Consider the following 26,812-nt stretch of genomic DNA (forward strand, 5'->3'; position numbering starts at 1 on the left):
TTGTTCAATGATGCAACAAAAACTTAGCAATACGGTTATCAATCCTGTACACTTAAACCAACATGCACTTACACCCTTCAGAGCACTTTGCTGCCCTTTCTTCTCTACAATAGGTACTATACATTTTGGATCTTCTTACTCCAACAGTTTTTATGAATTTTTACACCAAAGAGACAATGTGATATTTAAAACTGTGATTCTTATTTATTTCAATTATGAGAAAGTCTCCAGTTGCCTCCTTTTACCTATAATGGCTTCAAGATCATCCTTTATATAGCTGAGTAGTATTCCATATAAAAATACCACCTCTTTTTCATCCACTCTGCAGTTGATGGGCATTTTGGTTGTTTCCAAGATTTAGCTATTACAAATTGTGCTGCTATAAACATGGGTGCACATATATCACTGTGACATGACCCTTTCAGTTTTTCTGGGAAAATACCCACGAGGGGAATAGCTGGATTGAATGTAACTTCCAGTCCTAGGCTCCTGAGGAATCTCCAAACTGATTTCTATAATGACTGCACAGTCTACACTCCCACCAACAGTGGAGCAGTGTTCCTTTCTCCCCACAGCCTCGCCAACATTTGTTATCAGTTGATTTCTTAATGGCGGCCATTCTTTCTGGAGTGAGATGAAATCTCAATGCTGTTTTAATTTGCATTTCTCAAATGACCAGTGATGGTGAACATTTATTAATGTATTTATTTGCCATTTGTATGTCTTCATCTGAGAAATGTGTGTTCATCTCAAAAGCCCATTTTCGCAGAGGGTCTTTGAATTTGGGGGGCTTGATGTTTTTCAATTCAATTCTTTATATGTTCTGGATATAAGTCCTTTGTCTGAGGGGTTGCTGATTAATTTTTTTTTCCTTTTTGTGGGTTTTCTTTTCACTCAGTTGGTGATTTCTTTTGAAATGCAAAAACATTTTAATGATATGAGGCCCCACTTGTTGATTCTTTGAAGTATTTCCCGAGTGGTTTGCATTTGGTTCATGAATTCTCTGCCTACTCCTAAGTCTCCAAGACTTCTACCTACCTTGTCTTCCAGTAGACTTAGTGTTTCTGTTTTAATATTTAGATCTTTGATCCATTTTGATTTTAGTTTAGTGCATGGTGATAGGCATGGGTATAGTTTTGGCCTTTGGCATGTGGAGAGCCAATTTTTCCAACACCATTTATTAAAGAGGCTATGTTTCTTCCGGTGAACATGTTTAGCCCCTTTGTTAAATATCCGGTGGCTGAGTGTCTTTGTAGTTGTGTTTGCATCTTGTAATGTGTTCCATTGATCCTCAGGTCTATTTCTCTGCCAGTACCATACTGATTTTATCACTGTGGCTTTGTAGTACAGTTTCAAGTCAGGAATTGAGATGCCTCCTGTCTTGCCTTTATTGCTATTCTAGGTTTCTTCTGTTTCCAAATGAATTTTAGGAGTGTTTTCTCTTGAGCTGTACATTATGCTAATGGTATTTTGATTGGGATTGCACTATATCTGTATAACAGTTTTGGGAATATGACCATTCTCATATTGTTGGTTCTTCCTAGCCTATAACAAAGAATATCCTTCTATTTTCTAATATCTTCTTCAATCTCCTTCTTTAACATAGTATAATTTTCAGCATATAGGTCTTTTACATTCTTGGTTAGGTTGATTCCTAAGTATCTTATTTTTTAGATGCTACTGTGGAAGTCAATTTTTCCATAATTTCTCTCTGAGTGAGTTTTTTGTTTGTGTACAGGAATGGTATTGATTTTTGAGCAGACTTTGTATCCAGCTACCCTGCTGAATTTGTTTATTACCTCTACTAGTCCTTTAGTAGAGTTTTTTGAGTCTTCTATATAGAGTATCATGTCATCTGCAAATAGTGATAATTTAACTTCTTTTCTTATCTTTATTCATTTTATTTCTCTCTAGTCTAATTGCTCTGGCTAATATTTCCAGAACTATATTGAATAGGAGTGGTTATAGAGAACATCCTTGTATTGTCTCTGATTTTAGAGTGAAGGCTTTCAGTTTTTGTCCATTTAGTATAATGTGGGCTGTTGGTTTGTCATAGATGGCATTTATGAGATTGAGGAGATACTGTGTATTCTGAGTTTCTGAAGGGTTTTTATCATGAACAAGTGTTGGACTTTATGGAAAGCTTTTTCTGCATCTATGGAGATGACCATGTGGTTTTTGTTTTGGGCTCTGTTTGTGTAATGTATTACGTTTATTGATTTGCTTATGTTCAACCATCCCTGCATTCCTGGAATGAATCTCACTTGGTCGTGATGTGTAATCTTCTTGATGATTTGCTGCATTCTATTTGCCAGTATTTTATTGAGAATCTTTACATCAATGTTCATTAGTAAGATTGGCCTATAGTTCTCCTTTTTGTTTGGATCTTTCTCTGGTTTTGGTATCAGAGTAATACTTGCCTCCAGGAATGATTTAGGGAGGATTGCTTCCCTTTCAATTTCGTTGAAGAGTTTAAGGAGTATTGGCATCAAACCTTCTCTAAATTTCTTATAGAATTCAGCTATGAATCCATCAGGACCTGGGCTTTTCTTTGTTGGTAAGTTTTTAATCACAATTTTAATTTCAATAGCTGGTATTGGATTGTTCAAAATTGCTACATCAGCCGGGTATGGTGACTCACACCTGTAATTCCAACACTCGGGAGGCTGAGGTGGGAGGATCGTTGTGAGTTCGAGACCAGTCTGGGCTACAAAGTGAGCTCAAAGCCAGCCTAAACTGCATAGTGAGAACTTGTCTCAAAAAAGACAACAAACAAACAAACAAACAAAATTGCTATATCTTCTTGATTGAGCTTTGATAGTTCATATGTTTCTAGAAATATGTCCATTTCCTCTGTGTTTTCCATCCTATATGAGTAGAGGTTTTCAGAGTAGGTATTCATGATCTTTTGAATTTCCATGGGATCTGTGGAAAATTCCTTCTTTTCAGTCCTTATTGCGTGAATTTGGGTTTTTTCTTGACAAGGTTAGCCAGAGGTTTATCAATTTTGTTTATTGTCTCAGAAAATCAGCTTTCTGATTCATTAATTCTTTGTATTTTTTTGTTTCAATTGCATTAATTTCTGCTCTGTTTTTTTACAATTTTCTCTCTTCTATGAGCTTTGGGTTTAACTTGCTCTTCTTTTTCTAGAAGCTTGAGATGTAGCATTAGGTTGTTTATTTGGGCTATTCTGTTACCTTGATATTACAATTTATTGCTATATGTTTTCCTCTTAAGACTGCTTTCATTGCATCCCACAGATTACAGTATGTTGTATCCATATTTTCATTGAGTTGTGTTGTTTTATTTCTTCTTTAATTTTGTCTGTAACCCTCTGGTTGTTCAGCAGGTTGTTATTTAATTTTCATGTATTTATGCAGGTTTTGCAATTTCTTTTGCCATTAATTTCCAATTTCAGTGCACTATGGTCAAATAATTTGCATGGAATAATTTCAGTACCTTTGCATTTACTTAAGAATGTTTTATGGGTTATTATATAGTCTGTTTTGGAGAATGTCCCATGTGCAGCTGAGAATAATATGTATTCTGATGTGGTTGGGTGGAATACTATGTAAACATCCACTAAGTCCATTTGCTCATAGGTATGATGCAGTTCTATTATTTGTTTACTGTCTTTTTGTCTAGTTAATCTATCTCTTTGTGACAATAGGGTATTAAGGTTCCCTGTTATAATTGTATTCTTGTGTATTAGATTTTTCATGTCCATTAGTATTTGCCTTATATAGTTGGGTGCTCCTGTATTGCGTACATATATATTTATAATTGTTAGTTCTTCCTCTTCAATTTTTCCACTAACAAGTATGTAGTGACCTTCTTTATCTCTTTTAATCATTTTAGGTTTGAAATTCACATTGTCTGCAAACAAAATAGTCACTCTGCTTTTTTCTGGATTCCTGTTGTATGGAATACCGTTTTCCATCCTTTGACTTTTAATCTATGAATTTCCTTTGAGTCAGATGTGTTTCTTGTATACAGCATATGGTGTGATCCTGTTTCTTGATCCATTCTGTCAACCTATTTCTTTTAATGGGTGAATTGAGGCCATTTACATTTATGGATATAACTGATATATATGTGCTCAACTTTGCCATGTTACATTCCAGTTGTTTGTTTTCTGCTTTTCCCCCTTATTTAATTGCTTGTCCTGCCTGGTGATTTTTTTCTGTTGTTGTTCTGGAGATTGTGGTCATTTTTATGTCTATCTAGTATGTCTTTTTCTAGGTTGGTTTGGTGGACATAAATTTCTTTAGTTGTTCTTTGTCTTGGAAGTACCTTGTTTCTCCATTAAATTTCAATGAAAGTTTTTCTGGGTCCATCAATCTGGGTTGAAAGTTGTTTTCTTTCAGGCTTGAAATACTTTACTCCAAGCTCATCTTGACTTGAGGGTTTGTGCTGAAAAGTCTGCTGTGATTCTAATGGGCTTTCCTTGATAGGTCAATTGTGTCTTTTCTCTAACAGCTTTTAGTATTCTGTTTTTATGTTGTATGTCTGGAATCTCAATTATTATATGTCTGGGTATAGATTTATGTTGGTTGTGACTGTTTAGTGTTCTATATGCCTCACTTATCTGCATATCAGATTTTTCCCCATGTTTGGGAAATTTTCTGCTATTACTTCTGTGAATAGTTTACCTATGTCATTTGCATTGACTCCTGAATCTTCACTGATGCCTATGAGTCTTACAAGAGTTTCTCTTGGCATCATCTTGAAGCTGCTGGATTGTCATTTCATGCTGCTTTGTTATTTTTAAAAGTTTTAGCCTTTCATAATCACTAATTGCGATCATGTCCTCAAGGTCCAAAATTCTATCCTAAGCTTTATTTAAACAGTTTTGCCAGCTTTCAATAGAATTTTTTGTTCCTTGAATATCTCTTTGTTTGAGTTTGTTTCATGAATTCTTGCTTGCTTTCTATATTGTTCATTCAAGGATTCAATCAGCTTCCCATGCTCTTTCACTTTCTTTTTTGTCTATTTCTTCTCTAGGGGTGCTGAGCAACTCCTTTACTAAGATTGTTATTTTTCTCTTTACATGGGAGAGTACTTCTAATTCGATTTTCTCTATAGCCTCATGGATTTGTCTTTTTATTTCACTTGCTATCTTTTCAAAGATTTCCAGTATGTGGCATTTAAAATCTTCTGTTTCAGTGTCTCCTTTACTTGCTCCTGATGAACTAGATGTTTGCAATTGGATTTTGCATTTTGGTTTTGTCAGTTTTACATTTTCAGCTAATATTTGGTCTTTGAATCTCACTACTCTCACCTATCGGTAGTGTGTATCTTAGGGTCCTACTGTGTGACTGATGTTTGTCCAACTGCTGGGTGCCCCAGTGAAGAGGTGGGGCAGTCACCTGAATTCCTCCTGTGGGGCCTGATGGGTGTGTCCTGCATTCTTCCCAGGATGACAAACCTAGGAGTATTGATGTAAATCAACCGTTAGTTCCTGCTGTTACTAAGTCTTCAGGCTGTTCCAGGTCACCAGATCTCCCTGTCTATAGTGTTTGTACCAGCTGGGACCCTGCTGTGTCACTGGGTGTCCCATAAGCCCTTCTGATTTTCTCCAGGTTGAGGGAGGCCTTATTGGCACCTTCCTCAACCTACCTGATGTTCTCTGTGTGGACGAAGGACTCACCCATATTCTCAACAAGCTCACTAGCGTTCTACTTCTGGAGGGGGCCTGGCTATTGCTCCTATTTACCCAGTGAAGGTGGCAAACTCTATTCCTAGTGTAGGGGCAAACTCACCACACTGATGGAAGCCTGCAGAGGTCTTCTGTTTGGATGAGGTGTTACTGAGTCTCACATTGACACAGCACAGTTAATCCACTGAAGTCCAAGGTTCTGGGGGGAGGAATGGGAGCCAAAGATCAACAGCAATGCTAGGTCCAGGAACTGGGGAGTTCCCAGAGGGCAATGGTGGGATGGCAGTGATGTGGAAGAGATTGGCTTGGCCTAGCACTGCGTGGTGCCACTGGAGGTCCTGTGTCCAGCAGTGGACAGTGGGACCTTGGGGATGTGGAAGGGGCCAGCTCAGGGGGCCTGACCTTGCATGCAGCTGATGGTCCTATGTCCCATGGCAGATGGGGGATGAAATTATTTCAAATAAAGAGCATGCTAATCACCATTAAAATGCATAAGTTCTTTCACCCTGAGTTTTCAGTGGCCTTCACATCTTAACCCTCCCGTATCTACCCACCCTTCCATCCTTTCATCCACTCATTCTTTCCTGAATTCATTTCCCAGTTTTTCCACCTTTCAGGCTGGGTCCCCAGGATAGATCTGGAAGGAGTTGAGGGGACCTGTTGGCATCTGTCACACTGAGCAGGGCTTGGAGGAACATTGGTAATAGGTCCTTTGTCAGAAGTGGGCTCGCTTTGGAGCTGAAGTTCGTCCAAATGACAGTTACCATTCCTGGATGCCTGCCTGTGCCTGGAAAGGCCTGTCCCTTTGCCTCTTAGAAAGCCACCATAAACTAGGAGCATTTCCTGAGGGCAGAGCCTGGAGACTTTATTCTTTTCTTCCTACAGCTCCCTAGGGCAGTGATGACAAACCTTTTAGAGCTGTCATAGATAAGAAGCCCACTGCCAGAGATTCACTGCCACTGTCCTCAGACATCAAATGGTCATTTCTAACCTTTGGTAATTTTTTTTTTTTTTGCTTTTTTATAAATACAGACTTCCAATTGCAAGAATAGGGGGCCAGGGATTTAGCTCAGGGATTTAGCTCAGTGGTGTAAGTGCCTGCAGGGCAAGCGTGAGGTTGTGAGTTCAATCCCTGGTACAAAAAAAAAAAAAAAGAAAGAAAGAAAGAAAGAAAGAAAGACATGGCTGTCGGTGTCGCTCCCGGCCTGCAGGAAGAACACGCGACAGATTCTGACGGTGTGCAATCTTGCCTTTATTTATCTCCGCGTGGGCCCCGCGAGGCCTCCGCTCTGTCACCAGCCCTTTCTCGCCGGTGGACTTTCTCTATCCCTCTTTGTGCTTCTTCTCGTGGCGGGAGAGGCATTCACTTTTATAGGGCAACAGTAGCCAATCAGTTCAAAGCGCGCGATGCGGGCTGACTGGCTAACATCAGCTGTTGCTAGGCAGACTATCTTACAGAGCGGGTTGTTTAAGTCGCCAGCGCAATCAGGGGGCAGGAAGCAGGCGCCAACTTGACTCACTCGATGGGAGGGGCAATCTAGCTCAGGCTCCACTCCCACCCACAGGCCCTACGTCCGCCAAGTAAGGCGACCGGTGTCGGCCGCGGCTCCCAACATCTCCCCCTATTTTATTTACTTTGAATGAATGTATGCATCCGCAGCCCGCCCTGGATCGAGTGCAGAGGCTTATGCCCTGTGTTGAGGCCCACCGTAGGCCCTTGGCTTGGACCCTGGTCGGCCGTCCCCGGGTCCACCAAGGCCTTGAGACCCTCGTCCTTTTTCCAGGGCCAGGAGTGAACTGGACGGAACCTGGATGCACATAGGCATGCACTCATGCCCCTCCGTGCGATCCCCTCGGAGAGACATCTAGATCTGGGCAGATTCTAGTAATCCAGCGGCTTTCGTGCAGTATGGGGTAGGGCCTGGCTTAGGTTGAGTCGTGCTGGGGAGGCACGCTCTTACCCGTCATTGACTCACCTACCCTGCTGTGTAGTGTCAATAGGGAAGGAGTGCGGAAGACCCGCCACATCTAGACCCGGTCGTAGGCCAGTCGAGCGAGCCATGCGTAAGCCTGGGGGTCATTGTGCCCATCACGGGCTGCTGCCAGGGCCGCATGGGCAACCAGGCGTACTTGACGCCGGGCCGCCGCAAGGCGCCCATTAATAAATGATGTGACCCATCGGAGCAAGCATGGTCCTATAAGTAAGAGCAGAAGCAAGGAGCACAGGGGACCTAACAATGGTAAAATATAGGGGAGCAAGCCATTCCAGGCTCCCCAAAAGGGATTGTCTTGTAGTTCTTTTCTTCTCTTTTCTAGGTCTTCTTGCAGTTTCTTTAATCGGTCTCGAACGATTCCGGACTTGTTGGCATGAAAGCAGCATCTTTCCTGTAAGGCAATACAGATACCTCCCCTCTCTACAGTGAGTAGATCTAGGCCCCTTCTATTCTGCAGAACAACCTCTGCAAGGGAATCAATTTGATCTTGTATCTCCTGAAGGGTTCTCTCAACTATAGACATGTCTTCTATCAATTGCTTGGATAACTGAGTATATTTGGTTAATGAAACCCCTAGGCCCGCAGTCCCGGCGGCCAGGGCTCCAGTTATCCCCAGACCAGCCAAGAGAGGTAAAATCAGTACATCTCTCTTATGTCTTTTTATAAAGGTGTCCACAGCTGGGATGGGCATGGGTTGGTCCCCAGGGACAATACCAATGTCAGGCAACAAGTAAGCTAGGCCACATAGGCCGGTCCAATTACTGGGCAGGTAGGTATAAGCATGACCATTGCCGCAAGCAAATACTTTGCCAAAGGGGGCACATAGCGGCGAGCTACTACTTACATTGGTTATGGACTCACACGAGGCGACTGCCAGCGCTCCAACAACAATATCATAACTATTATTTTGTGGGTACTTTTGGAAACAGGATGCATTAAACTGTCCCATAAACTGGACCCGAAATGGAGGCCCATGTGAGCAATTATAGGGTGTGCTATAATTGTAAGGTTCACTTTCATAGTCTCTAAACGGCATGGCCAGTGGCCATGATTCTCCCATCATCATACACAGCCAACAATCGGAGGCCAGCCCTGGGTCAGTAAGATTGAGTGCTTTGTGGGTAGCCTCTAATATGGATTCAGTAGCGGGGTCAAGGTTAATGCCTCGGGATTTTGGGCGTAGGAGTGGATGGTAATTGACTTCAGGGAACGGATTTAATTGTTCCCATCGCTCGATGACCTGTTCCTGCCGGTACTGGTCTTGGACCCCTCCACCGTCAGAGATGTGAACGGGAGCAGTCATAGACCAACAGACCGTTTCTCCAACCTCTCCATTACAACCTGACTGCATGAATGGAGAACTGCCTACAGCAGCGGGAATATGGTTAGGGGCAACAGGGCTTTTAGTTGTAGTTAGCGTTGCCATCCAATAGGTTGTACTCTTAAGTTTGCATTGTTTTGTCTCTGTATAGCATGTAACATGCATGGATTCCTCAAACTTAGTGCAGGGACATGTGGCGAGATCACCAGGCCCTGAGGGACTCACCTTAGGCTTAAGTATGCACTGATAGGATGGTTGACTAAATCCTCCTGCAGTGGAGGGGTACACAACTGAGAATGCTGTTTTATCCCCACAATCGGTCCCTGGTCCTTTTTTGGCGCTAGGTGGTATACTGCTTACCGTGCCACCTCCGCAATCGCACGGACTGCCAAGAAGGCTCGTGCGAAGATCTATTCCAGAAGCAGGGCCCCCCAGCCCCGCATGTACCATACTTATCCTGAGGAGTGCTAGGACAACGCCCCCAACGAAAAAAGCAGCCTTTTTCGGGTTCATCTGGCTGTCAGGCCTGCTGCTGGTCTCCGGCAGGACAGGATTAGTCTTCAGTCGAAGGGCTTGTCGCACGCGTCAGTCTTTCTGGGACCCACAATGGTTCTCGTCCCGGTTCCTGCGGGAAAACACAAACCGCACCTCGGTTCCAGCTGACTACCGGATCCGGGCCCATCCATTGTCCCGTCAGGACATCTTTCCATTTTACCCATCCCTTATTGCTAGGAGATGGATTACAATGCTCCATAGCCGGGGGGTGGTTGTTATTGTTCAGGTTTAAAAAATTGTATGTGAATAGTGCCATGGATAGCCGTGCCTTTGGGGGCAGGCCCTGGCCTACTCCCCCTTTTTGTTTACATAAGATTTCTTTGAGGCTTTTATGAGCTCTTTCAATAATTCCTTGGCCTTGAGGATTATATGGGATACCATGTTTTAAGTGTACTTCCATAGTCTTACAGAACTCATTGAAGGCTTTTCCTGTATAGGCTGGTCCGTTGTCTGTCTTTAATATTTTGGGCTTGCCCCACGCGGCCCAAGCCGCTAAGCAGTGATTGATCACATTAGATACCTTTTCACCTGTCTCTGCAGTTGCGAATATAATATGAGAACAGGTGTCCGTGGAGACATGGACATACTTAAGAGATCCAAATTCTGTCATGTGTGTGACATCCATTTGCCAAATATCGCCAGGGATCAACCCTCTGGGGTTAACCCCCATTGATATGGCAGGCGTGTGTGTGGCGCATGAGCCGCACAGTCGCACGATGTCCCGCGCGTCAGCCCTGGAGATGCGGTACTGGTTGGCTAGCGTCCTGGCATTGACATGGAATTTGTCATGGAACTGACGGGCTTGCTCTATTGGAGATAACATATTGAAAATCCATAACGGGCGAGTGGCCGCGTCAGCAGCCGCATTGCCCTGTACCATGGGCCCTGGTAGGTGTGTATGTGCTCTTATGTGAGTGATGTATATTTTGTTGTGTCTATTTATGAGCAATGTCTGGATAGACAAAAACAAGTTAGTTACTTTGGAGGTTGGTTTAATTGGGCCTGCAGTCTCAAGGACCTGCATGGCATTGACAACATATTTTGAATCAGAAACAATATTAAGGGCCCCTGGGAACTTCTCGAGGACGGTTTGTACAATTTGTAACTCCACCACCTGTGGTTGATCTGGTTCAAACTGTATGTTAACTGGAGGCATGCCTGAGACCACATAGGCCCCTATCCCGGTTTTTGACCCATCAGTATAGACTGTTGTTGCAGGAGTAAGGGGTGCAGGGGCGGTGATTTTTGGAAATATCACCGGATGTTGAGTAATAAACTGTAGTATAGGGTCCTTAGGGAACTGATTGTCTATCTCCCCAAGAAATACACATCTCAGGATGGCCCAAGTATCTATGCAAGCAGTCAGAATTTTTATTTGAGAAGCGGTATAAGGCACCCGAATAGCGTGAGGCGTGGAGCCAAAATGCTGGATGGCTCTACTATGTGCCTCCAGAGCCAGAGAAGCAACTGCTTCCGGGTAATGTTCAATAATCTTGGCAGGTGAAACCTTAGGGTGCACCCACAGAAGTGGTCCTTTCTGCCAAATCACTGCCGTGGGCTGGGAACTGGTCTGCAACAAACAGACCTCAAAAGGCTGTTCTGGGTCAATTCTCTCTAATGTAGCTTTGCTTAGGGCCTCTTCTATCTTTTTTAGAGTAACTCTGGCCTCTGGGGTGAACTCTCTAGGGGAGGCAATATCCGGATCCCCTCTCAGGAGATCAAACAGGGGCTTTAAGTCCGAATTAGGGATGTGCAAGTAAGGTCTGATCCAATTTATATCTCCCAGTAACTTTTGCATGTCATTTAGGGTTGTAAGATTATCTGTTCTGATGGTTACCTTCTGTGGAGAAATCGATGTAGGGGAGACTTTGGTACCCAAGTAAGTCACTATGTCTCCTCCTTGAATCTTGTCAGGGGCAATATGTAAATTAGCCTTTCTCAGGGCCTTGACCAGTTGGCCTAGCATATCCTCTAACCTATTTATGTCCTTCGCACTGATCAGCAGATCATCCATGTAATGAATGCACCTAACTCTGGGGAAGGCTTTGCGTAGGGGGGCCAGTAGGGAATCAAGGTAAATCTGACACATAGTGGGACTGTTGGCCATACCTTGGGGCAGCGTTATCCACTCGTATCTGAGATCAGGGCTTTCTTGGTTAATGGTGGGTAAGGTAAAGGCGAACCTATGGGTGTCCTCTGGATGCAGGGGGATTGAGAAGAAACAGTCTCTAAGATCTATAACATAAACTGGCCAGGACTGAGGGATGGCTGAGAGAGCTGGCAGCCCCCTCTGGACCGCCCCCAGGGGCTGCATCTGCGCGTTGACCACCCTTAGATCATGGAGCAGCCTCCACTTACCTGATTTCTTTCTAATAACAAAAACAGGGGTATTCCAAGGGGAGGTTGATGGCTTTATGTGCCCTGCCTGAAGCTGGGTTTTGACTATCTTGGTTAACGCTAAAAGCTTCTCCTTGGGTAGGGGCCACTGAGGTACCCAAACCGGATTCAGGGACTTCCAAGTGATCTTAATTGGAGTAGGCAGGAGAACTTCCTCAGCGGCCGCTAGGAAAAACCCAGCCCGTGTCTACCTTCCCTTTTCTCTACAGGTACGGGAGATGTCCGGCCCTGCAGGGCAGAGCCCAGGCCCTTGCCGGGGACATATCCCTGATTCTTAAGTATACCCTTGGCTTGGGGAGAGCAGGTGGATGTAAGAGTGACATCCATCTGAGTGAGGATGTCTCTTCCCCACAAAGATACCGGCAGCTGTAGAACAAAAGGTTGAAAATGTCCTTGGTGACCCTCCTCATCACACCAAGGCAGGGTCACGGCACTAACCTGGGGGGCAGCCACCATCCCCAACCCTTGGAGTGTGTTATCAGCTGTATTGGTGGGCCAGCTAGAAGGCCAGTCCCTCTTGGAGACAATGGAGCGGTCTGCCCCTGTATCCAGGAGTCCTGTTATATTTCTACCATTAACCCTGAGCGAGAGCATGGGTCTTTTATCAAGAGTCATATGAAGTCCTTCAAAAATTTCTCCAGAGGAGCCAAAACCCTGATCCCCTCTAACCCGTTGTCTAGACTGGAATCTCTCATGGAGACTGGGGAGCAATAAAAGTTGTGCTATCTTATCCCCCTCATTAATCACCATGGTCCCTACATGAGATTGGACCATAATCTTAATGTTTCCTGTGTAGTCTGAGTCTATAACCCCAGGGAGCACGGTAAGGCCCCGGAGGGCTGTGGAGGACTGTCCAATCACTAAACCAACTGACTTTTCAGGTAGCGGTCCTTTGAAGGTGGTCCCGACCACCTGAACGCCCATATCGGGCGTTAATAGGAGTCTGGAGGCGACACAGAGGTCCACGCCTGCTGACCCAGGGGTAGCCCTTGTGGAGGGCTGCCACCTTGTGTTGTCCTGTCTAGGGGGCGGGGGCCCGTCCGTAAGGAGGGCCCCCTCTGGCCGTTTTTTGGCTCCTGAATCCCCCTGCCACTAATGCGGTTTCCCTGGGCATCAAAAACTGATCTGCAATCTTTCGCTTTGTGTGTTCCCTTCCTGCATCGTTCGCACACGCCTATTGGCCCTTCCCGTGTATTAACACTGTGCGGACAGTCTCTCCTAATATGCCCTGGTTCCCCGCAGCCAAAACATCCTTTGGGCTTACGATCTCGCTTAGGTCCAGAAGCATCCTTAGCTTGTGCTGTCGCGGCTACAAAGGCCGCCGCAAGCTTTGCTGCAGTCATCTGCCCTCCAATCTCCCTACAAATCCTAATCCAAGCATTGAGATCCTTGTTTTTATGCGGGGCAAGAGCCGCTTTGCACTCCGTTGTGCATTGTTCAAAAATGAGTTGTTTGATCAGGGGCTTTGCCACCTCTTGGTCTGAAAAAACTTTATCGCCCGCGTCTTGCATCCTAGCCACGAAATCAACAAATGGCTCTGTGGCACCCTGCACTATCTTTGAAAGGCATAATGAGGCCGCCCCCGCACCGTTCACCTGTTTCCATGCACGGAGCCCAATATTAGAGATTTGGTCATACACCTCATTGGGGAACTGAGTTTGGTCATCCCTATATTTACCTGAGCCCTGGAGCATATCTTCGTTCCACCTTGCATGCCCCCTGCTAACATTCTTTTCTGCTTGCTCGATGGCAAACTCGGCATACCAGGCTCGCCAATCAAGATAACTACCCGAAGGAAGGCATGCCTTGGCCAGCTGCATCCAATCACCCGGTGTAAGAGGCTGAGAGGCAAGATTCTCTAGCATAGCTATGGTATAAGGAGCTGTGGGCCCGAAGGTCGTGACAGCGCTTTTTAATTCTCTAATCTGTTTTATTTCAAACGGTTCCCAAACATTGCGCCCTTGGCCTGGGGCCATTTGCACAGGATATACTCCATAAAGACCGTAATCCATTCCTTGCATCGGTGGATCCCCTCCGGGCCATCGTTCACCCCTCCATAACCGCCCATGAAAATATCGTCCGCCCCGCGGCGCAACGTCATAAGACGGCGGTCGCGACAGAGTGGAACGGGGCATCACTTCCTGTGCCGGCTGAGAGAAGGGAGGGTTCCCTGTAGCGGCCTCTCGGCGGGGAGCCGCTTCTGGAAAAGAGCTCCAGGGCGGAGCGGATGGCTCTCTGTCTCCTCCCCGCCAGAGAGCGCTCGGGGGCCCTTTCTCCTCTCTCTGCTTTTCCCGGGCGGCGCACGCACACAATTCCAATTCACGGCGCAACTCGGCATAGGGGTTTTTGGCCTCTCGGCTTCCTGCCCCACCTTCTGGTTCCTCCTCGCTATCTAAGTCGGAGGACTCTAGAGCTTGGGTGTCCTCTATCTTTCCCTGGATTTTTTCCCCCTGGACAGATCCCTCCCGAGAGCATTCCGACTTTGCCTGCTCAAAAGCCTTGCGTGCGTCTATGATTTCCGCGTCTCTAACTGTCGACGGGAACCCCTTCCCCTCCCCTTCAAGGCACGCATGTATCATTTCCCACAGGGGGTGAATAGCCGGCGAAATATCCCCTTCCAATTCCGCCGAGGCGAGGTCCCTGCCTAACTTCTCCCATGACGGCAGGTTTAAATGCCCCGTGGGTAAAAACCAGGGAGCCACCCTATCTACCTCTGCTATGAATAGTTCCAGTGTTTTTTGACCTACCCTGAGGTCTCTAGCTTTTAAAAGCTTTCTAAGGGCCTTTACCAAGGGCCGCGCCTCCGCGCTCGGTAAATTACCCATCTCTAACCTCTAAGGGCTGTAATTCACCGCGTGTGACTTAAAGAACCCGTCACCTACGCGTGAGCCTGAGGGGAGTCTAAAAGCCCTGTAGGTGCGCGCCACCCAGAGCCCAGGCTTATCCCCAACTCACCTGTCCGGCAGCACCACGCTGGAGCGTTGCACACCACCGCCGTGTCTCGGGGTTGATCAGTCCCCGTGCGGGTCACCAAATGTCGGTGTCGCTCCCGGCCTGCAGGAAGAACACGCGACAGATTCTGACGGTGTGCAATCTTGCCTTTATTTATCTCCGCGTGGGCCCCGCGAGGCCTCCGCTCTGTCACCAGCCCTTTCTCGCCGGTGGACTTTCTCTATCCCTCTTTGTGCTTCTTCTCGTGGCGGGAGAGGCATTCACTTTTATAGGGCAACAGTAGCCAATCAGTTCAAAGCGCGCGATGCGGGCTGACTGGCTAACATCAGCTGTTGCTAGGCAGACTATCTTACAGAGCGGGTTGTTTAAGTCGCCAGCGCAATCAGGGGGCAGGAAGCAGGCGCCAACTTGACTCACTCGATGGGAGGGGCAATCTAGCTCAGGCTCCGCTCCCACCCACAGGCCCTATGTCCGCCAAGTAAGGCGACCGGTGTCGGCCGCGGCTCCCAACACATGGCCAAAAGGCAATTTAAGAACCAATTGCAAGAATAGTTCAAATAATTAATGAATAGCTTTCACCCCATTCCCCAAATATTCACATTTTAACACATTTTGTTTCATCCACCATTCCCCTCTACACATACACACCACAAACATATTCAAACACACACAATTTCTTTTTCCTGTATGAAAACAAATTAAAGATATGATATTCTTTTAGCCCCAAATACTTCAATGTATATTTCTTATAGACAGAATTCTACAAAAATCACAGACTATTGAGCAAAATTAGGAAGGTAACTTTTGTACTCGCCTATGTAAAGACCTTAATCTAAAAGACTTTATTTTGATTTTTCCAGTTGCCCTAATAATGCTCTTTATAGCAATGGAAAATCCAGGATCCATTTGTGCATTCAGTTCTTCTATCTCTTTAGTGTCCTTAAGCCTGGGTGGATTTCTCAGTCAGTTTTTGCATCTCTCAGCATTGATGTTTGAGAGGTACACACTTGTTATTTTGCAGAATGGTGCTCAGTGAGGGTTTTTTGTGTGAGGTTTCCTCATGGTGAGACTCAGATTCTGGGCAGGGACACCGCAGGAGTGCTGCGGGTCCCCTGGGTGCTGGTGCTGCGTCTCATCTCTGGTGGTGGTCACTTTGACCACTGGGTTAAGGTAGAGTCTGCCAGGTGTCTCCGCTGGCATGACGCTGTTTGTCCCCCTTGAAATTAAGAAGTCTCCTAGGGGAAGAATCGATTTTGAAGCTATGTTAATATCCTGTTGCCTTTCAAATTTCCCTTGCTAGGTGAGCATCCACTGATGATCCTTGCCTGAGGCAAATTTAGTGTGCTGGTTGCTAAAAAATGAGTTTCCGACTCCTTCATTTTTTCTGTATTTACTATGTGGCTTTCTTACTGTAAGAAAGAGCTTTTTTCCCTCCTGTCATGACTGAATAGATTTACATGTATTTGCTGAAACTGGGTAGCCTCGTGAGTTCTTACTCAGTGAGCTAAAGTCTTTCATTTTCATCATTTAGTTTGATTCCCAGATTGTTCCAGGTTTGGCCAGAGGGAGCTGCTTCCAACCGGCTCCTGTGTCCCTTTGTCTGAGGGTTCTGCGAGCACGGCCTTAATTTCTGGCATACTCATTCTAAGCCCATCACGTACCTTCCCTGTTGCACTCCTAAAACCAGCCATCTTCCCCAAGGAACCCTAGCTTCTTTTATGAATGATGCTTGGAAGCCATGATCTGCGGCTGTGTGTAAGATCATTTCTACAGATGTGTCTTGCTATTAGACCCTCTCAATCATTTAACATGTCTATTTTTTTTATTACTTTTATTATTTTGCCAATACATATTTCTGTATCTGCTTTCTTGTCTGTAAACCATGAGTTCACATTGATTCCTCTACATTGCAATCTACCTTTCCCCTTTTCATATTTATAATTCCCTTCTTAGTATGAAACCTTTCTGACATTATCAATAATACAGTTTCCCACTTAATCCTAGAATACACAAGAAGTAATGTCAGAATAGCTAGCTCATAACTCTATGATAGATTGTAATATTTTGCAATTACAGTGCTTCGGTGAACAACTTTGGTGCCTATGTATTTTCATATTGTTGAAGCTGTATCTTCGGGGTAGATTCCTAGAAGTGTAGTTGATGTGTCAAAAAGTAAACACAAATGCAGTTATGTTATACATTGCTGAATTTCCCTCCAGAAAACTTTTGCTAATTTGCATTCCTATCAGCAATGCATGAGAGTATCTTTTTCCCCAAAGCCTAGCCAACAAAGTGTTTGCTATACTCTTTAATTTTCGTAAATCTGATAGGTGAAAACTGGTATCTCAGTGTAGTTTAATTAGCATTTTTCTAATTATGGGTGACTTGGAACATCTTTTCATATGCTTAAGAGCCTTTTTGATATTTTATGTGTGTAAATTATCTGTTCAGGTCTTTTCTCCCTTTTTCCATTGGGTTTTTGCTCTTTCATTGTCAATTTCAAGAGTTTTTATGTAGTAGGGATATTAGTTTTTTATCTGTGATATGTTGCCAATTATTTCTCTTAATTCATTTGTTATTTTGTGATGTTTATGTTTTCTTTACCATTCAAAGGAGCTTTTATCGAGCCAGATTATCACTGGTTTCATCAGACTTGAACATTAATTTACAAATTGAGAGCGCCTTATCACCCCTAGGTTAAAGAGGAATGCATGAACTTTCTTTCAGTATGTATATGGCTTCATGTTTTACACTTGCATTCTTACTCAGTTTGGAACTTATTTTTGTGAATGATGGACAGTGTGGCTCTTAGCCTTTGTGCGAGGTTATCACAGACACGTTTTTAAAAATTTCCATCTTTGTCCCAGTGATTTGAAAGGTCATCTTTATTACATACCACGTGTACCTCATTTCATAATATATATGCTATTCCACTGGTTAGTTTGTCTGTTCTTCCTCCAGCATCACACTGCTTTGATTACAGAGCCTTTACAGGATGATTTGTGAAAATAATTCTTCTTCGGGTAATTATAGAGTCATATGCAGTTTTAGGAAATAATACAGGAGAGATCCCATATACGCCTCGCCTACCCTCCCCCATGGTAAGGTCTCGCGAAAGTGTAGTACAATACTTCAACCAGGACGCTGACGTTGGTCCGATCCTTGGTCAGACACCTCGAGTTTTACATGCAGCAATTTGTGTGCAGGTGTGTGGCTCCTCCATTCAAAGCGTTTTTATCACAAGCACAGTTCATGTGACCACAGGGAGGATAAAGGGCAGTTCCATCACCACGGGAGCTTCAGTAGTCCACATTCCTCTTCGATAAGCAAACCCCACTTCTTCCTACCCCACACCGAGTCCCAAACTCCTGGCCCCCACGCTGCTCTTCTCCATTTCTGCAGTTTTGTCATTTTGAGGATGTTATGCAAATGAAGCCACGTGGCATGTGATCTGTGAGATTGGCTGCTTTCACTGAGCCTGATTCTGCAGGCTAGGAGAGTCCACCCTCAGAGGTGTGCAGTGATCCTCCCGGAGGGATTCCGGTTTGCACTTCCCTAATGCCTAGGTGTACTGAGCATCTTTTATGGAGCTCATTAGCCTGCCCTCTGTGTACCCTCCTCAAAGAAATGTCCTTTGTGACCTTCTGTATAATATTCAAAGTTTAGGTTGGGTTCAAAAAATACTTTTTCCTGTGGATGCTCAGTGACACAGGCAGCATTTGTTGAAAAGCTTTACCTCCTTCCTTGAATTACGTTTGCACTTCTATCAGAAATGAGTGTGTCATATATTTGTGTGGGTCTATTTGTGGAATCGTTATTTGGTTTCATTGATCTGTGTCTGTTTTTCTGCCAATACTGCATAATCCTGATTCATGTAGCCATATAATAAATGTTAAAGCAGGAAAAAAGATTCTTATTTATCAAAAAGGTCTATTCTGGGACCTGTATCCTTCCATATAAATTTTAGAATAAGCTTCTCTATGTTTATAATATAAACTGCTGATATTCTGACAGAAATTACATTAAAATTATAGGTCAATCTGAGACTTGATGATCATCTTACATCTTCTAATCAGTAATTGAAGTATGTCTCTTCATTTATGAGGCCTTTATTTCAAAAGCACTTTTCAATTTTCTGGATACAGATCCTAGGTAGTTTTTCTTAGATTTAACATCTAAATATTGTATTGTCTTTGAAGCAATTTTAAATGATACTGTTTTTTAAAACACAGTTTTATTGATAAAATTCACACACTTAAAGTGTTCAGTTCAATGTTTTTTAACATATCTTTAGACTCATCTAACCATTACTAATATCAAATTTAAAAATATTTTAGTTACCCCCAAAAGAAACAACACACGCATTGGTAACCATTCCCTAATCCCCTGACCCACCAATTCCTGGCAACTATTAATGTGCTTTCTGTATCTATGGACTTTCCTATTCTTAATTATTTCCTATAAATGAAATCATATGTTTGGTAGACTCTTGTAGCTGATTTCTTTCTCTTAGAGTAATATTTTCAAGCTTCATCTGTGTTGCAACATATATCAAATTTCCTTTTTATTGCCAAATAATATTTGATGATATAGACCACATTTGATCTTTTCATTCATCAGCTGATAGAAATTTGAGTTATTGTTTTTTGCTGTTATAAATAATATCATTATGAACATTCACGTATATGTTTTCACATGGACATTTGTTTTAATTTTCTTGCATACATCCTTAGAAGTGGAATTTCTGTGTTGTGTGGTAACAAACATTCTGAGTAACCACCAAACTGTGTTCCAAAGTGACTCTACCACCATGCCATCTTACCCACAGTGTGTAGTTTCCAATTTTTCCATATCCTTGTCAATACTTTTCTATCTTTTGGAGTGCAGTCACTCTAGTGAGTATGAAGTGTTACTGCGTCGTGGCTTTGATTTGCAATTCTACGGCCATACCATCATGGACACACCCAATCTTGTCTGATTTGCAATTCTCTGTTAACTAAGGATACTGAGCATCTTTCCATGTGTTTACTGTCCATTTGTATATCTCCTCTGGTATTTTTTGCTAATTTTTAAAATTAAGTTCTTTGCTGTTGCTGAGTTGTAGGGGTTTTTCCTATATCCTCAATTCTTGGTCTTTTTAAGATATCTGAATCTTAGTAGTTATTCCAATTCTAGGTCATTTTTCCACCTCCTTGATTATATCATTTGCAACACAAAGGTTTTAATTTTGATGAAGTCTATTTAATTTTCTGTTATCACTTACATTTTTGCAATCAAATCTAAGAAACCCTTGTCCAATCCAGGGTCACAGTGATTTGTTTTTATGTTTCTTCTAAGAGTTTGAAAATTTAATTCTTACATTTAGAATTATCTTCCATTCTGAAGTATTTTAAAATATGTAATTAACAAAGATGATGCATATAATCAAAGTGTACAATGTGATGATTTGATGTATGTGTACATCGGGTGCTGATTACCACAATCAAATTAATGAACACATCTATTAGCACCCATAGTTACCATTTTTGTGCATGTATGTATGTGTTAAGCAAAATTTTAAGGGAAAATAGTGTTATTTACTATAGTTATCATACTGTTCATTAATACCTAGAACTTATGCATCTTATAATGGAAAGTTTATGCACTTTGAACACTTCCCCCACCAGCATCCACTGGCAACCTTCCTACTGTTTGCATCTATAAGCTCTGCTTTTTAGTTTCCACATGTGAGATTATATAGTATTTGTCTTCTATGCCAGAGTTACTTCACTTAGCATTATATCCTCCATATTCATCCATGTTGTCACAAATGGCAGGATTTTCTTTTTCATGACTGAATATATGTGTACAAATGTACAGATGTATGTATCACATCTACATACATACCACTTTTTACACACACATCACATGTTCTTCATTCAACCATCCATCCATCAGTTAAAACTTTGTTTCTGTATCTTGACAATTGTGAACAATGCTACCATGAACATGGGGATACAGATATCTCTATGAGATAATGATAGCATTTCCTTTGGCTATATAACCAGACACAGGGTTGCTGGATCATACAATAGCTCTATGTTTTAATCTTTTGAGGTACTTACATGCTCTTTTCCATAATGGCTATCCCAATTTATATTTCCATCAAGGCTTACAGGGATTCCCTTTTCCGTACAACTTCCCCAATACTTCTTGTTAATTTTCTTTTTCATAATAGCCATCCTAACAGGTGTGAGGTGATATCTTATTGTGCTTTCACTGTAATTCGCCTGATGATTAGTGATGTTGAGCACCTTCTCATATATGTGTTGGCCATTTATTTGCCTTCTTTGGAAAATGCACATTCAGGTTCTTTGCCTATTTTCATACATGATAAAGAAAGTTCCACATCATTCTCCTCCATGTAGATATCCAGTTGTCCATTTATCAACAAGACTGTCATTTCTGCATTGTATTGTCTTGGGACCCTTGTCAAAAATCAATTGACTATAAATATAAGGTTGATTTCTTAATTATATACCATTATCTCTCTCTCTCTCTCTCTCTCTCTATATATATATATATATATATATATATATATATATGAAGCATGATATTACAATTTTAGTTTTGGTTTCCAAATGTCAGATGTTAGTGTGTAAAATGTGATTAACTTTTTTTGGGTTTACTTTTGAACTGACTAGTTGTAGCAATTACTTTGTCAATTCCTTTGATTTTTTTTTTCATGTAAACAGTCAGGTTTTTTTGTTCTTCCTGATCAATATGCTTTTGTTTCATTTTCTTGCCTTGTTGTGCCTGCTATAATTGCAAGTACTTTGTTGACTATTGGTGGTGAGAGCAGATCTTTGCTTTATTTGCAGTTTTAGAGTAAAATCAGCCAGTTTTTCATCATTAAGCATGCTAGCTGTAGGCATTTGGAGATATTCTTTACTGAGTTGAGAACGTTCTCCTTTATTCTTTGTGTGTTCTGGGAGTTTTTATGATGAAGGGATGGTGAATTTGTCAAAGTCTGTTTCTCTGGCTCTTGATATGATAATGTGATTTTCATTCCAACCTGTTAATATTGTGAATAACATAGATTAATTCACAAATGGTGAGCCAGCTTATAATCAATATAAACTCTACTTGGTCATGACATATTTTTATTTATTTGTTTGGGGTTTTTTATATGTTTACTTGGATTTGATTTGTGAATTAATGCTTCATTGATTTTTAAAATTTAAATTCATGGAAGACGTTCGTTTGCAATTTTCTTATTCTACACTGACATAAAATGAGATCGAAACCTTTCTGCCACTTCTTTCTGGAAGATTGTGTAACAGTGGTGCTAATTTTTTTTTCAAACACCTAGTAAAATTTTCCAGTGAAATTATGTAGGTATGGAGACTTTTTTTTCAAGAGTTTTTAACTATAACTTCATTTACTTAAGCATTAGAGTATGATTCAGATTATGTATTGAACACTGCCCGTGTTGTAGTTAGCTAATAATTTCTTAAGGAATTTTATATCTGTTTTCATGAGGGGGTCTCAGTTTGAAATTTTGTTTGTTTACTATCTTTGGCTTTCTTATCAAGCAGCACTTAATTTCATGAAGTGGATAGAGAAATGTTTCCTTACTTGTTTGCTTCTGTAGGAGAATGTGTAGAATTATTATTAATTCTTCTTTACTGTTTCATAAAATTCTCCAATAAAACTATTGAAGTCTGGAGATATAGAGAAGGTTTTTAAGTTACAAATTCAATTTCTTCAATAGTGGTAAGGCTTTTCAAATTATTTTAGTAGTTTGTCCTATGCAAGGAACTGGTCCACTTCATCTAAGTTGTGAAGTTTATATGTATAGGCTTTTTGATAATATCCTTTTATTTTCCTTTTGATGTCCATCAAGTCTGTGCTACTCCATGCTTCATTTCTGATATTGACAATTTGTGCATTCTATCATTTTACTCTTGCTAGGGGTCAGTTTTCTTGCTGTCTTCAAATAACTAGCTTTGTACTTGAGTTTTCTATTGTTTTTTTTTGTTTGTTTTCACTTCCATTAATTGTTATCTTCATTATTTCTTACCTTCTGCTATTCTAGGTTTGTTTTGTACTTCTGAAGTTACTGAGAAGTAGGCTTAGATTATTGGTTTAACTCAGATATTAATTCAAGACCTTTCCTCTTTCCTCACATATGCATTTAGAGCTATACATTTCTCTCTCAACATTGCTTTAGCTATGTCCCATGTATTTTTATGAGTTGTGTTTTCATCTTCATTCGGTTCAATGAATTGTTAAATTTCCTTTGAGACTTCTCCTTTTAGTTATTGAGATGAATTATTTAATTTCCAAATGTGTAGCGATTTTCTTGATTTTGCTCAGTTACTGATTTTTAGTTTGAGTCTACTGTGATCAGAAAACACACTGTGTGTGATTTTATTGCTTTTAAATTTTCCAAGGGGTATTTTAGGACTCAAAATGTGGTCTATCTCTGTATATGTCCTATGGGTTCTTCAAAAAAAAATATGTCATTCATTGTTGTGTGTAGTGTTCTATAAATGTCATCTAGATCTTGTTAGGTGATGAATTGTTTATGACTTCTCTATCTTTGATGATTCTGTCTAGTAATTGTATACACTGGTAAATGTGGGGTGCAGAAGACCCCAACTATTACTGTGGATTTATTTTTTTCTTTTAGGTCTCTCAGTTTCTATGTCATGTGTTCTAAGTTGTTATTTGATACATGTATACTTATGATCATTATGTTTTCCTAGAGGACTAATTAATGTATTATGTGATATCTGTCTGCCTCTAATAATTTTCTTTGCCCTAAGTCTTTTTCTGATTTTAATATAGCCACTACTGGTTTTTACAAATTAGTATTTTCATGATATATATTTTTCCATCCTTTAATTTTAAACTTTCCTGTGGAATACCTTGTAATAGAAAGTAGCAGGGTGGTGGTTTTTAGGTCCACTCTGGTAATCTCTGTCTTTTAATTGGAGAGTTTAGACCGCATAAGTATAAGGATATTGTTGCTATATTCCACCTCAAGTCTGTTTTATTATTTGTTTACTCTTTCCCTTCTCTAGGCCCCCCCCTTTTTCTCCCTCAATCCCCCCTTTTCTTTTGCATTTCCATGCTTTGTGTAAATATACTTTAGAATTCTGTTTGTATTTCATTTTTATTATATCACATTGTATAGTTTTTTTAGATTATTCTAGGTGTTGTATTACCACATGTATAATGAATCATAGCCTACAGTCTACATTTTATTAGCATTAGAAATACAGAAATTTTACTTTTTAAGTCATTTTAGTCTCCTTATTTTAAAAATATAGTTATCATAAGGATTTCTTCTATACATAGCAAGTATCACATTAGATTTATAGTGTTTGGCTCATCAATCAGATATGATGCAGGAAACTCCTGAGAAAAAACAGTTTCTTCCTTAAAAAGAATCATTTGTTATCTGTATCATTATTTCTACTCATTCTGAATCTTTTCTCTCCTTTACGAAATGTCTAGCCTTCTTCTGCTATCATTTCCTTTCTGTGTAGAGAACTTCCTTTAGGCATTCTTCAAGGGAGGATTATTAGCAATGCTATCGCTTAGTTTTCCTCCCTCTGAGAATATCTTGATTTCCCCTTTATTACTTAAGGATATTTTTGCCAGATATGTGATTTAGAGTTGATAATTGTTTTCTTTCAGCACTCAAAAAACTGTTGTGCCACTTCCTTCTGGTGTCCGTGACTCCTGAAGAAAAATGCCCTGTCATTTGAATTCGGTTTTTGTTTGATTGTTTTTTTTTAGGGGGGGGGTCTTTTTGAGACAGGCTCTTGCTATGCAGTTCAGGCCGGGCTTGAGCTCACTTTGTAGCCCAGGCTGGTCTTGAACTCACAAGGATCCTCCTGCCTCAGCCTCCCGAGTGCCGGGATTGCAGGCGTGAGCCAGCACGCTTGGCTCTTGTCATTTGAATTTGTGTTCCTCTGTAAGTAATGTGCCATTATTGTTTGATTGCTCTCAACAGTTTTTTCTATGTGTTTTAATTTCAAAAACTTTAGTTATTATTTATCTTGGTATGGATTTCTTTAGATTTATCCTATTTGAGGGTCTCTTAGATTCTTGCATCTGTAGGTTTATGGTTTCCCCAGATTTTGAAGTTTCAGCCACTGTCTTGTTGAGTCCTCTTTAGTCTTACTCTCTGCTGTCTTTCTTAGCCTCCAGTGTCTCACAGCTCCCTCAACCTCTCTTCCGTCTTCCTTCTTCTTTCATCCTTCTTCTTCTTCCCCTTGCTTTTCCTCCTCCTTTCTATTTCTTTTTCTTTTTTCCTAATATTACTTTCTTTTATTGAGAGTGAGTGAATTCTATGACTATGTTCTCAAATCCAATCATTCCATCTCCTCTCATCTTCATTCTATACTGCGAGTTAATTTATTTTGAGAGTATATTTTTCAGTTCTAAAGTATTTATCTGGTTCTTTTTAATAACCTTTTTTATGTTAATATGTTTTAATACCAACAAAAAGCTTAACATCCTGGATCTCTTTAGACACTGAAACCAACTAGAAATGTATTTGAGCAGATTACAAAGAATTGGGAAGACTTCAAGAAGAATTATAACCTACTTTCTGGTACTCAAAGTGGACTTAGAAAGAAACAAATATATGGAATGTACTACAAATGTATTAAAATATATATATGAAGGGGTTCAAAGATGAAAAGAAGGGGAAGTAAAAGAGGAAATGGAATTAAAGACAAGAATTTAAAAAGGTCATGTGCATGTACCAACTCCCCATTATTAAAAGTAATCATTAGGTACCATAAATATGTACCCGTAAAAATATTTTTTAAAAATTATGATGGAAACAGTAAGAGATGCCAAGTGTTCATGTCTTTCTATATTATAGTCTATAGTATTCTGATGACTCTGAAGAAAGAACTTGAACCTAACATGATACAATTATCATGTTAGTGAAAGAGCACAAAAGTCTTTACTTTAGAAATTTTAATTTAAGTGATAACATCTTGAATCATTAACTTCCAAATAAAATCCAAACATTTGTGTGAAATAGATAGATAGATGAAATATATATATATATATATATATATATATATCAAACTTTCAGCTCTGTAATTGTAATAGTGAATTTTCTTAACTATAAATTAACTTTTATCAAAAGATGGTTTAAAGTTTAAAAAGAAAGATCCATCAAAATTCTACCCAAAAAAGAAAGAAGAGAAAAATTAAAAACATTAATTCTTAAAAATCAAAAGTCTCGAAGCTACTGTGAGTGCTAAAATTTCTATAACAGCAAAATAATTCTTGATGATTAACAACTACTATAAGGTCTGTTTCTCTGATTGCCTGCTTGCTAACCAAATCTGCCACCTACATACTGACTTCCCTAACACCTTGTCATAGCTTTTGACTCCATCTATTGTTTTCTATTTTTTTTTATTTTGAAGGTAGTAAAATACAACAGAACAAGACAGAATAACGCCAACTGAGACAGTGTAGTGAAATTGGTACAGAACTTCACAGCAGGTTACTAGGATAACAGTAATAGGTATCACAGTGTGTCTCATTATCTTCACAATGGTTGTTCTTTCAATCACGTATAGCAAAATAAAATGAAATACAGAACATTATAGAACTTATCAAAACAGAATATTGAATAAAGCAGTACTATTAATCAGAATAAAGCAAAACTAGTAAAAATATTTGCCTTCAAAGAGATAGTAGAAGGAAATCCCCCTTATTTGCTATGGTCAGCCTCCCAAGAGATGCTCAGATCTCTGTTTCCCATTTGCCAATGGGGGACAGGGGAAGGGGGCTAGGGGATGTGGGGTGCTTGACTCTCAGCCTGTGCACCAGTAGGCTCACTATTGCTTAGCAGGGAGGCGGGGTGCTTGCTTGGTTTCCCAGCGTCCTAAGATCCAACATGGTGCAGATCTC

The 26,812-nt window shown here is 41.1% G+C and overlaps 1 protein-coding gene across 5 annotated transcripts in view; it reads left to right on the top strand.

Moving 5' to 3' along the window:
• Positions 1–26,812, top strand: part of Mamld1 (mastermind like domain containing 1) — a 124,347-nt gene that overhangs the window by 12,468 nt on the left and 85,067 nt on the right. For 2 of the 5 annotated variants that reach the window (XM_063246516.1, XM_063246519.1), the window contains exon 1: positions 7,976–8,078. The exons of 2 other annotated variants lie outside the window; for them this stretch is intronic. The gene's annotated coding sequence lies outside the window, so the exon portion shown is untranslated. Of the gene's footprint in view, positions 1–7,975; positions 8,079–26,812 lie in introns of those variants that run through there. One more of the 5 variants, XM_063246515.1, reaches the window with a different exon arrangement.

Source organism: Cavia porcellus, unplaced genomic scaffold, assembly GCF_034190915.1.
Source record: "Cavia porcellus strain 051 isolate PalLab524CR breed Dunkin Hartley unplaced genomic scaffold, mCavPor4.1 scaffold_3, whole genome shotgun sequence".
Classification (NCBI taxonomy): domain Eukaryota; kingdom Metazoa; phylum Chordata; class Mammalia; order Rodentia; family Caviidae; genus Cavia; species Cavia porcellus.